Source organism: Lactuca sativa, chromosome 7 (assembly GCF_002870075.4).
Source record: "Lactuca sativa cultivar Salinas chromosome 7, Lsat_Salinas_v11, whole genome shotgun sequence".
NCBI classification, from domain to species: domain Eukaryota; kingdom Viridiplantae; phylum Streptophyta; class Magnoliopsida; order Asterales; family Asteraceae; genus Lactuca; species Lactuca sativa.
Genome location: NC_056629.2, coordinates 65,813,791 through 65,825,441, shown reverse-complemented (window position 1 = coordinate 65,825,441; position 11,651 = coordinate 65,813,791). Strand labels below are relative to the sequence as shown.

Here is an 11,651-nt window from a genome sequence, read left to right as displayed (position 1 = left end):
TTTACGACGCTCATTGCGCGTCGTAAAAGGCTCAGATGACACGCAAATGCGCGTCAAGGAAGGCCCTGTCATAAAGAGAGACGACGCGCAATTACGACGCGCGTTTACGACACGCAATGCGTATCAAGGAAGGCCCTGCCATAAAGGAAGACGACACGCATTCGCGTGTCGTAATCTTACGACGCCTGTGTTAATGACACACAATGCGCATCAAGTAAGCCCCTGTCAAGAAAGGCCATGTCATAAATAAAGATGACACACATTTTTGCGTATCATAATTTTAAATGTTTAAAAAAAATATTATTTATAGATTTACTAATTTTTCATATTAAATAATACATTAAAAATCTCACAATACAAAATAAAATACCATAAATAACAAAGATAATTCATTTCACTAAAATGTCAAATACAAATAATTATTCCAATAGTGAGTAAATGTTATAAAAAAATGAACTCATTTATATACAATTGCATTATCTAGCTTACTATGTGCCAACAACTTCTATCTTTTTCCTTCTCTGCATAAACTTCATCAGCAGCATCCTAAAAAACTTCTATCTTTTTCATCAGCAACATCCTCAAAAACTTCTATCTTTTTCCTTCTCCGCATAAACTTCTATCTCACACTCAGTGTAGTTTTAAACATCAGGTTTAAAAAATCAAGTTTGTGAATCTCTTTTGCAGCACATCAGATGTGCTTTTTCCTTGAAATTATGCTGCTACTTGAGATACTATAGAAAGGAAATGTGATTTGGATAAGAGAGAGAGAGAGAGAGAGAGAGAGAGAGAGAAACAAGATATGAATAAAATAGTTACTTACATAGAAATGTTAACCAGCATTATAATTTATATGAATGCAATTCTCTTGAAACAGGGGTCCGCATCCAAACTCACAATAGTAGCACGTCGAACCCTAGCCTGTGACATTATAGAAATATGATAAATTTCAGTAAAATGAGCAAATTATAACAAGTTATACGAGGGCATATACCTAGAAACTTGTCGACGTTGAACTCCTTGGTCAATCCAGAAAGAACCCCCGAAAGATCCCTTTATCACTTGAGGCATTTAATAATAGAAGTTGTAATTGTACACATTGAAAGATGAAGGACATGTTTGTAATTACTCAGACTTAATTAGTTTGAGTCTCTTTCCTCTTATATATAAAATATCTATAACGAGTCTAATTGCACCTGATGAAAAGCCAAGGGAAAAAGAGTCTTTAAAGCAAAGAGTTCATGAGAGGTCCTAAGTAGCAGGGGCAAAAGGTTCTTTAATCCAATTACTTCATGCCATCTTTATGGAACCCACTCATGCAGCTTCGAATTCAGATGATGTGCTAACTAAACTATGTTCAGTAACCCACTCATGCACATCAACCTGAAAACAGTATTGAAAAAAATCTGTTAAGCTAAAAATAACAGGGAATTTATGAATAATAGCAACACAATTTTCCTTTTTTTACCAATGTGAGTATGCAGACTTCAGTTTTTACCAATATGGTTAGAATCAATATGCATTAGCCATATTGGTAAAGAGGCAAAGTATGTTGCTATTTCCCACAATTTGCAAAAGAGAATGCAGTGGAAAACCATTAGAATTACCTCTGAAGCTCCAGATGAAGATCCAGTTGTGTGAAAAGAAACGAGCTAGTTTCCCACCAAAACCAAAAGACACTCCAGCTTTGCATTGGTACCATTTTGGAGCTTTTAAAGGTGCTGCATAAATTATAAATATATAAAACTAGCATTTAATAATATAATATGATATAAGTAAGGGGAAAAAAGAATATCAAAACTCAAAAGTGAAAATATACAAGCCAAAGATAAGGGGAAATAAGGGTCTTTGGTTACTGTATTCTTATGAAATTGGAATTCGAGATTCCGATTTCAATTTCAATTTCATGTACAACTATAGCAAAGATAAAATTATGTACACTTCCATTCAAAAAAAACAATTACTATCATTAACAATCCAAAATATAAAGAATTCTCTAAAAATTACTTATTAAATAAAATTACTCATCCACACCCACAGATATGTAAACAATTAACTTTTTTTTTGTCATTTTCAATCGAACTCAACGGTTTTCATAAATAAGGCCAAAGTTTGTTTTAGGAATAGGAATTTACCCGAGATTTCCTTATATAGGAATGGCGAGTATCTTTTTTGTTTAGCTCAATAATCAATATTCTTTTCAACCTCCCCCATGTAGCTGGAGATTCTATTCAAAAGTAACATTCTACAAAAGTCACAATATATCAACATTCAAGCACAAAACGTACAATACAACAAAGATATAAACCACAATAGCAACTAATCCTTGAATTATCTTTTACATTAACCAAAAAAAAAAGTTACAACAAAACTTATTAATCACTATAAAATGTATACTTTGAGACCAACAAACACCACATAATTTCAGGCCTCCAAAACAAATCAAACAAGTAGTCGTGTATACTCTCACTCTAATGCAAGATTTGGTTTAAGAGGTTTAATAATAATAATAATGCAAGGTAAATAATAATAATGAGAGATAATAGAACAACCCTAAAAGAAAATTTGGGTCCACCTCCACCACATTCATGAAGAAATCTAGCTAAAGTCAGGCTTCTCAGGGTAGGTGCAGCCTGATCTTTGAATGATCACATTTGAGGCATAACATCCAGCTCTCACACATTCCTCAATCGGCTTTTCTTTAACCAATTGCAATCTCCTCCACATTATCAGTCTGTAAAACATCATAACCAATTTTTATATAAAAAAGTTTGTCAATGTCATACTCATATCATCTTTTAACCAATCTTTTTTTCTTACCTCCCACCCATGAACCTTTGAGAATGTTCTTGCTTCAGTTTTGTTTCCAAAAACATAATCCACATAAGGTAATGCTTTCTCTTGAGCATCCTTCGAGAATTCACAGATGAATGGTGTTGACGGGTTTATTGTGAAAACCTACACAGGGGGTAATAATGTCAGAAAGATAAGAAATTTTCAGTTCATACGAATCGGTGTATTACTTATTCATTATTACCTTGTTGGCTGCAGCTGCATGCTCAACTACAAGCTGGATTGATTCAGGAGACACTGTAAGGAAAAAGCCAGCAATATAGATGTACTTGGCCTTTTCAACTGTCCATGATGATGATAATTAATATTAGTAATTTAGTATAATATATTAAAAAAAGACTGAAATTGTTAAAAGATTTACCCAACGCCCAATTCTCTGGTTTCTTTAAGTGGTCTGCCTTGTAGCAGTTGGCAGCTCATAGGTTGGCAATAAATGACCTCTCACCACCAACAACACAAACAACACATGTTCCAATTGGTGCACCCTCATCCACATAATAGTGCACCTGATAAACATCATCATTATCTGTTGGATTAGTGTCTAAGTCCATAACTAATTTGGTATGTACTTGACCCGATGGTGCATGGTCCTTTTGGGTTGCCTTCACTAAAGCAACTTGATAGGATGAATTATGGAGAGAAAGGATTAAATATGATTTATTAATATATTATGGGAATAATATATTAAAGGAGAAATCATATTGTTTAATTAATATTAGTTAAGAATTAATAAGAATTAAGTTTGTGACTAAAAGAGATTAATTAAACTTAAGGGACTGGAATTGTAATTATAAGATAAATGCAATTGGGCTATGGATTGACTTATATTATAAGGTTGGACGAATTCTATGGGGAAACCCATTGGATATCGTCCAAGGCCTTTAAGGAAAGGAGTCCATGGGTTGCTTAGGGCTTAAGCATCCAAATTAGGGTTTCCTTGTTAGATAACCCTAATAGCCTCACTATATATAGAACCCTTATGCCTAAAAAACGTGAAAAAGCTTACTTCTAGGGTTTCCACACGTTTTGGGCAGCCTCCTTCTCTTCTCTTCTTCATCCTCTTGCTCCTGGTGTTTGTGAACGATTAGAGGAGTGACATTTGTGACTCTAAGCTTTCTAAATTCATTACAAGGAGGATTTGAGATTGTTATTGCTACATAACAATCAAGGTATGATCTAAACCCTAATTATATGTTATATTGTTTATCATATGCTAGATCTAGGGTTTATAGTCTTGGATAAATTGCATGTACAATAGAGAAACCTAGATCCAAGCATCAGGGTTTGTATGAGCACATATGATATTCTTATAGCCAAAACCCATCATCATCATCATTATCATCATCATTAGAATATATATATATATATATATATATATATATATATATATATATATATATATATATATATATATATATATATAATCAGTAATTGAAGCGCTCTCAAACTGAGGAAGCACACATGCAACACAAGCAGCTAGATATCTCCCACAAGCTGAAAAATGAGCACCCATTTCACTGCAACAGCATACAATACAAACATCAACCCCCACCAAGCTCCTTATTTTTTATTTATTTAAAAAAAATGTTACCTGCAAAGGACATCATGCGGTATTGTTAAGCGAGTACTTATCACTTAATTTGCCTGAAAACCCGGATTTTATCTTTTGAATGGTAGCAACGTCGGTCTTGAATGACATGGCCAATATCTGATCATTGATGGTCGAATTGAAAACTGAATTTGGAACAGATACAGTCCCTATGCTTGCAGTACCAAATGCAGAGAGTGCTAAAGCTGGATTCTTAGTAGTGTCGACAAACCCAACTTCTAAAGAACCCATGAGAACAAAAAACGGCTCCAAAGCTTGTGGATGGGTGTGTGGTGGGTTAACTATGCCATTAGGGAACTAGAGTACAGCATAAGAAATGCTTTGACCGTTAAGAGCTGGAAATTCAGCCATGGTTGCTTTCAGAACCTTAAAAGCTGTTAGAAATGGTGCACCCACTAGTGCTCTCATCGTTCAGGCTTCAGAGTGGCACATTGATTGTTTGAATCATGAGACCACAAATACTAATTTAGACCACAAATACGATTGGTTGAAATCTATATAAAAAAGTAATACAATAATATAATGTAACTTCACAAATCATCCTAATCAATGAATCATTAAACCCTATACTCAATTAGGATGGACCAGAGCAACAATTAGAAAGCCTTTGGTACTGTTAAACCTAAGGATTCAAATAATGCCTAGATAGAAAAATGAATCTGATCAAGTAAAGTAACTAACGAACTATTGTAATCATACCAGCTAATAGATAGCTTTGGGAAAAAGCCGGTGGTGATGTCCATAAGAATTTGTCGGAGGAACCCTACTCTCGAAGTGAAAATCAGAAAGAGCTTTCTGATCAGGAAGTGGCCTGAAAAGCAACTCCTCAGTGGATTCTTCTCCATCGATTTGTTCTACTACTTCTCTCGTGGATTCAGAGGCAACGTGGAGTACAAACACTAACAACACGAAGATGGAAAGTAAAGGAGCCATGAGAATCTGAATGTTCGTGATTGTGTACTGTGGTATAGATCCAAAACTAACTAACGGAAACAACATAGAATCGAAATTAAAGAGCGATTAAAAACCCTTACCAAAGAATTTATGTATGAGTACAGTTGAAGAAGACCTAAAAGAAATCTGAGACCTGAAAGCCCAAAAAACCCTTGATCGAGAGCAAAAAAGAGCAGATCCACCAACAGAAAGAGAATTGAGAGATGTCTAAGCGATGAATGCATCAAAACCTTGGAGAAATCATGTGAGTAAACAGAAACCCATATATGATTTTAGGGGAAAAAAAGAGCGTAATGGAGAAAAGAAACGTATGATGGCATCGATTACTGGCTCGTGAATAGAGAGAAAGGTTAGGGTTTCTTGATTTATGATTTAGGCACCGTTTTTTATCTAAGGCACCATTTCTCAAGAATAAATTAGGGTTCTGAGTTGTAGTAGGCGGGATGTTTAATTCTTTTGGGAATGGAAAATGGTTACGAATGATTTAGGGTTTTTAGCAGAGGATTTTAGAAGGAGAAGAAGGAGAATCCGGCAGGGTGTTTAATTTTTTTGGGATTTCATTTCCCAAAAAAAATACGGAGAACGCGCCTTCTTAAAAAAATATAAAGCGACACCTTTACACGACACGCTTTTTATGATAGGTGCCCTCCGTATTTTTTTTTTTCTTTTCTGACACTAATTCCGGGGCACGAATAAATGCGTGTCCTCTATCCTTCAAATTTTAGAAGAAATGACATTATTTTTGTGGCGCACGCTTTTGCGTATTGTAAATCACTGCGTGTCATTGTTTGCGCGTCATTAAAGGGCTGTTTTCTTGTAGTGCACACACGCAAGTATAGTGAGAAGACTCACCTTGCAACACTACTAGAAAAACAGCCTTTTACGACGCTCATTGCGCGTCGTAAAAGGCTCAGACGACACGCAAATGCGTGTAAAGGAAGGTCATGTCATAAAGAGAGACGACGTGCTTTTGCGCGTCGTCTATAGACGACGCGCAATTACGACGCGCGTTTACGACACGCAATGCGTATCAAGGAAGGCCATGTCATAAAGGAAGATGACACGCATTCGCGTGTCTTAACCTTACGACGCGCGTGTTAATGACACGCAATGCGTATCAAGAAAGCCCCTGTCAAGAAAGGCCATGTCATAAATGAAGATGACACACATTTTTGCGTATCGTAAATTTAAATGTTTAAAAAAAATAAATTTATATATTTATTAATTTTTAAATTAAATTTGCATTTAATTTCTCATAATAGAAATAAAATACCAAATACAAAAAATACAATCCATTGCATAATATAAAATAAAATTTCATACTCAAAAAATAAAATAAATTGCACAAATTATAATGTCATACAAAGAATCATTCAAATGTTAAACAAAAATAATACATTGCTAACATGGGTTATACATTCCTATAAAACTAAAAAATAATCATACAACTCTATTTCTTACTGGAAAGGAATGCCAAACATGATTACAAGTCTCCCTTAATCTTGATTACTCACCTGCTTAAGTAGAATGTTGTTGTTGAGAAGGTTACCTAGCAACAGAGAAAAATACAACACCTCTCCCACCATCACAACATCATTTGATTTAAAATACAATAAAATAAATTATCTTTTTTGTTACCTTATAGGGCTTGTCAATTCCTGGGATTATAGGTTCTCTTGCTAGTATTAGATAACGAGTTATGTTATCTAAATCATCCTGAACATTCAACATAACAATTGTAAGACAAAAGGAGAAATGTATATTTGAAAATACTATGAGATGTGATTTTTTTAATGTTATCAATCCATAAATTAAGCGCAACAAATAGTTACCTATCTTTTTTAAAAAAATTTATGGGGGTATAATGACCGAAATGCCCTTGTATTTATATACATGTCATAACTAACTACTATTTAACATAATATTAAAAGGTATTAATTGTAAATTCTTAATTCACCTTATGATCTTTTCATGTTGTGTCTCATGAGCATACACAAGCATCTCAACTGCGTTCTCACTAGCGGAGAAGTCTATGAAAGAAAGGATGGACAACATCAGCAAAACCTGCAATCAGAGAAGTCTTGTAAGAATACCCTTTTCCATAAAAATGTTAATGAAACTATGAAAGAAAGGATGGAATTATAAGAACAAGAAAAGTCAAAGTCTTGACTCGCCTTCATCCGTGAAAAGTGCATTGTACAGTGCTCCTTATGTGTTTGTTTATTTATGTTTGAGGATGATAAGATGACCAATTTCTCATAGAGCAACAGTCTCTACGACCTTTTGGTGACTAGTCAGTTGAAGTTGCCCTATATGAGTTGTTATAGGAGGAACCTGATTTACACGACCATACATTGATCCATATCAAAGTAGTTACCCCTGTTTTAAAGAAATTCAATAAAAGAATATAGTCTTTTCATTTTCGAACTCATATAAACTAAAAAAAGAAACAAATATTACCATGTTTGGCATGCAATAATCTCGTAAAAGAAAGTAATAGAAAGAAATTAATGGAATAAAAAATTGGTAGTTCTATAATTTCAAGTTTAATAAAAGTGAAAATTCAAGAAACAACAATATACTTACATTTATTTCACCAAATAAATAGCAATTTCCATCCTATAAAAAGAATAAAATAATTCTTCTTCTTTTCTCATGTTTATTCAGGATTGTATGCAATTTGAGATCTTTTTAAAGCTTCTTGCTAAATTAGAAAAACACAACGAATTATTTTGATTGAAAGCAAAACTTATTACCATGGTTTAACGTCACGAAGATCTATAAATAGGGTAAGAATTTTCTAAGCTTGTTATTTTCTGATGGACAAATTGCAAAGAATATACTTTTCCATGAAATTTTTTCCTAAAAATATGGACTTTTGCTATTAAAAAATACATAAAGATTAAGAAATCATGATAAATGAATAAACTCTAGGGGATGGTTTGGCTGTTTTATCAAATGATGAGCTGAAATAAATACTACCTATTAGGTTAAGTTTTAAACATACTACTAGGGTCTTTTTTTGTTTTTCTGTTTTTGTTAAAATGTCTCAGAGTGTGTCAGAATCAAACAATATTACTCATGTGGTCAATTGAAACATCTAGGGGGAGCAACCTGAATGATGGAGGGTAAAAAAAGTCATTTTAATGTAAGTAATCATATAACAAGTTCAAAGACAAGTTTTAGTTTAGTACCTTATTTGCTTCCAATGTAACCCCAGCGATATCATTTATGTATGTTAGAGAGACCTACATATCGTAGGGTGATAGTTCAGGGCAAATGTAGGATTTTCCATCAGAATATATTACTTTAACTGGCTCCACTTCAAACTTTCATTCATAGTATATAGAAAACATTGTCACCTACAATTAATAAATACATGCGTAATTCTATCAATACACTTGTTCTTTAAAAATCATTTAAAAGTATGATTAAACACTTAACCATTGTGTTCAAGACAATCTTGACCTTTGTCAAATCAGTGGCTGTGCATTCAATGAACACGTTCTTGGTATTTGTAGAAATAGCTGAGTGGGCTCCATTGATTATTGGAGGCAGAGACAATACACGTCCGCAAAAATCAATTGATCCTTTATAGATTATATCACCATCAAAATGGAAAACATGGTAAAGCAGGAGTTACATATTAGAGTTACATATATGCAACAAATAGCAAAATGGTTTCACTGATTTTTTTATACTTTAATTTCTTCTTTTTGCAGCATTGTACTCTCGGATCAGTTGGTGGAGGGTGTCACAATTAGGGAACCACTCATTCAACCCACTGTTTGGAGACAAAGGAATGACCTCATATCGTTGACATGCCCCCGCTGCCCGTTCTGCCCTTCCCTTTGCATCAATAGCTGCCCGCTCACGTGCCTCAACTTGTGCTCTTTGAACAACAGCCCTTTCAGACTTCAAACGAGCTTCAGCAGCTTCTCTGTCACGTGCTTCATATGCTGCTCTTTCACGGGCTTCCCTTGTTGCCCTTTCCACAGCTTGCCTAGCCTTTTCCCTTTCAATCTCCCTCGTTCTCTCTTTTTCAAGTCTACTTTTCTCTCTCTCTCTCTCTCTCTTTGTGTCTCTCTCTCTCTCTCTCTCTTTGTCTCTCTCTCTCTCCCTCCCCATTGTGTTGCCAGTTGATGCTGGCACTGTCTCTGAATTTGACCTGTGAGAAAAGTATGATATTCCGCATTAGACTTTTCATATCATTCAATGTTCACCATCTTAACACATTTTAAAATCAGATTGGCATTCTTTTGTAGGCAAAATTCAGAAGCATAAGGGAACAGAAACAAAAAAGCAAGAGCTTCTGCATCTATTTATGCGCTCATTATAATCCCGGATTACAGCAGGAAATTGTAGAAATAAAATACCAGAGAAGTAAAATGTGGCATATTTAGCTTTAAAAAAACCAAAAGTAGTTGAATCCTTGAAAAGCTACTGACTTATTGGAGTTTGCATATCACTAGACTCCTTTATCATTAATTATATTACCATGGAATTCTTCTAGTGATATCAGTTCTGTAATGTGTAGGATAGCAGTTTGTTTTAGGAACATAAAGGCAAGCAATTATGATTCCACTTAACTTCTGACTAATGATTTCTACGTTTCTATAGTTAATGCACAAACTCTTACAAATGAATTTTCTTAGTAACAAATATAAGTTTTCACTTGTGATAGTTGATCCATATGAAAACCTAGCTATGATGCTAAATACTAAATAGAGTTATACAATTTCAAAACCAAGAGCAGATAAATTCCATAAATAAGTGGATTAAACAACTAAAACGTAGTTAAATCATAGCACAGTACCTGCTACTAGATGGAGAACCGCTGCTTCCAAAGCCAGGAAGCAAATCATTGAAACCTCTTGAACTCTTACAGGCGGCGCGTAGGTCAGCGACGGTGGCGGAGAGGAGAGATGGGTTGGAGGATAGCTATCGCTGCCACCAGTCTTGTCAGACATGAATACAACTTCTCCGCCATCGCGGTTGTCAAAGCCGTTGTTGCTTCACAAACATAAATCATTATCTACGGACTATAATCGTGAAGAGGCGTGGCTAAAGCTGAAGGACAACCACCACCAGTGCCAGCACCTCCATAGGCGGAGCAAGAGCTTGATAGTGGAGTAGAGATAACTGGCGAGGGCTTGTTCAGATGTTGGTGGAGGCTGTTTAGGGCTTAGGGCTTGAAAGAGAAGGGATAGAGAGAGAGAGAGCTAGAGAGAGAGAGGGGAAGACGAGCTGCTACGGACTATAATCGTGAAGAGGTGTGGTTGAAGCTGAAGGACAACCACCAACAACGCCAACACCTCCATAGGCGGAGCAAGAGCTTGATGGTGGAGTAGAGGTAACTGGCGAGGGCTCGTTTAGATGTTGGTGGAGGCTGTTTAGGGCTTAGGGCTTGAAAGAGAAGAGAGCGAGAGAGAGAGAGAGAGAGAGAGAAATAGAAGATAGAAAAAATGAGGCGGGTTTTCAAAATTTTAGGGATTTCGTTTCCCCCCTTGTCTACTAAAAGCGCGTTTCATTAAAATTATAAAGCGACAGGTACAGACGACGCGCGTTTAAGATAAAGTGCCCTCCGTGTTTTTAATCTTTTTTCTTGAGACACTAAATTAAGGGCACGCAGTAATGCGTGATGTGAATCCTTAAATTTTTTGGAGAGATGACACTATTTTAAGGGCACGTCCTTTTGCGTATCATTAATCAGTGCGTGTCGTAAAAAGCGCATCATTAAAGGTCTGTTTTCTAGTAGTGCAAGTAGTAGCTAAACACCACAACTCTCATCCATCAAAGACTGATCTTACCTGGCACCTAACAGAAATAAAGAGTATCCTTTCAGTCTGCACTCCAAAACCCTTAGTTTGACCAGAAGTCAAGCCAGGTCAACAAGTCAATGGTCAAAGTCAAATTCAACAGCCAATAACTTCAACCATTCAGCCTCATATCGTGACCAGCCCTTAGTCACGTCGTGAGAACTCACCCACTCCGACCCGAAACTCGTTCCGTTCCAACTCAGCCAACTCTTCACGAACAACTCATTGAGAAAAAATCATGACATGACCATTCCTCTGTCACATCGTGAGCATAAAAAGACAAAATAGTCATGGACTACTTTCTTGGTCACGTTGTGACACCCTTAGTGTCACGTTGTGACTTCAGTCTGAACCATCCCTTAATGACTTGAGTCCTTAAACCATTAAGTCTCCAACCCTAACTTTTCCAAAAGCTT

The 11,651-nt window shown here is 35.6% G+C and overlaps 1 pseudogene; it reads right to left on the bottom strand.

Annotated features, from left to right (window-relative positions):
• Window positions 1–1,314: 1,314 nt before the first annotated feature.
• Window positions 1,315–4,693, bottom strand: LOC128127265 (adenosine kinase 1-like; annotated as a pseudogene).
• Between the last annotated feature and the right edge of the window lie 6,958 nt (window positions 4,694–11,651).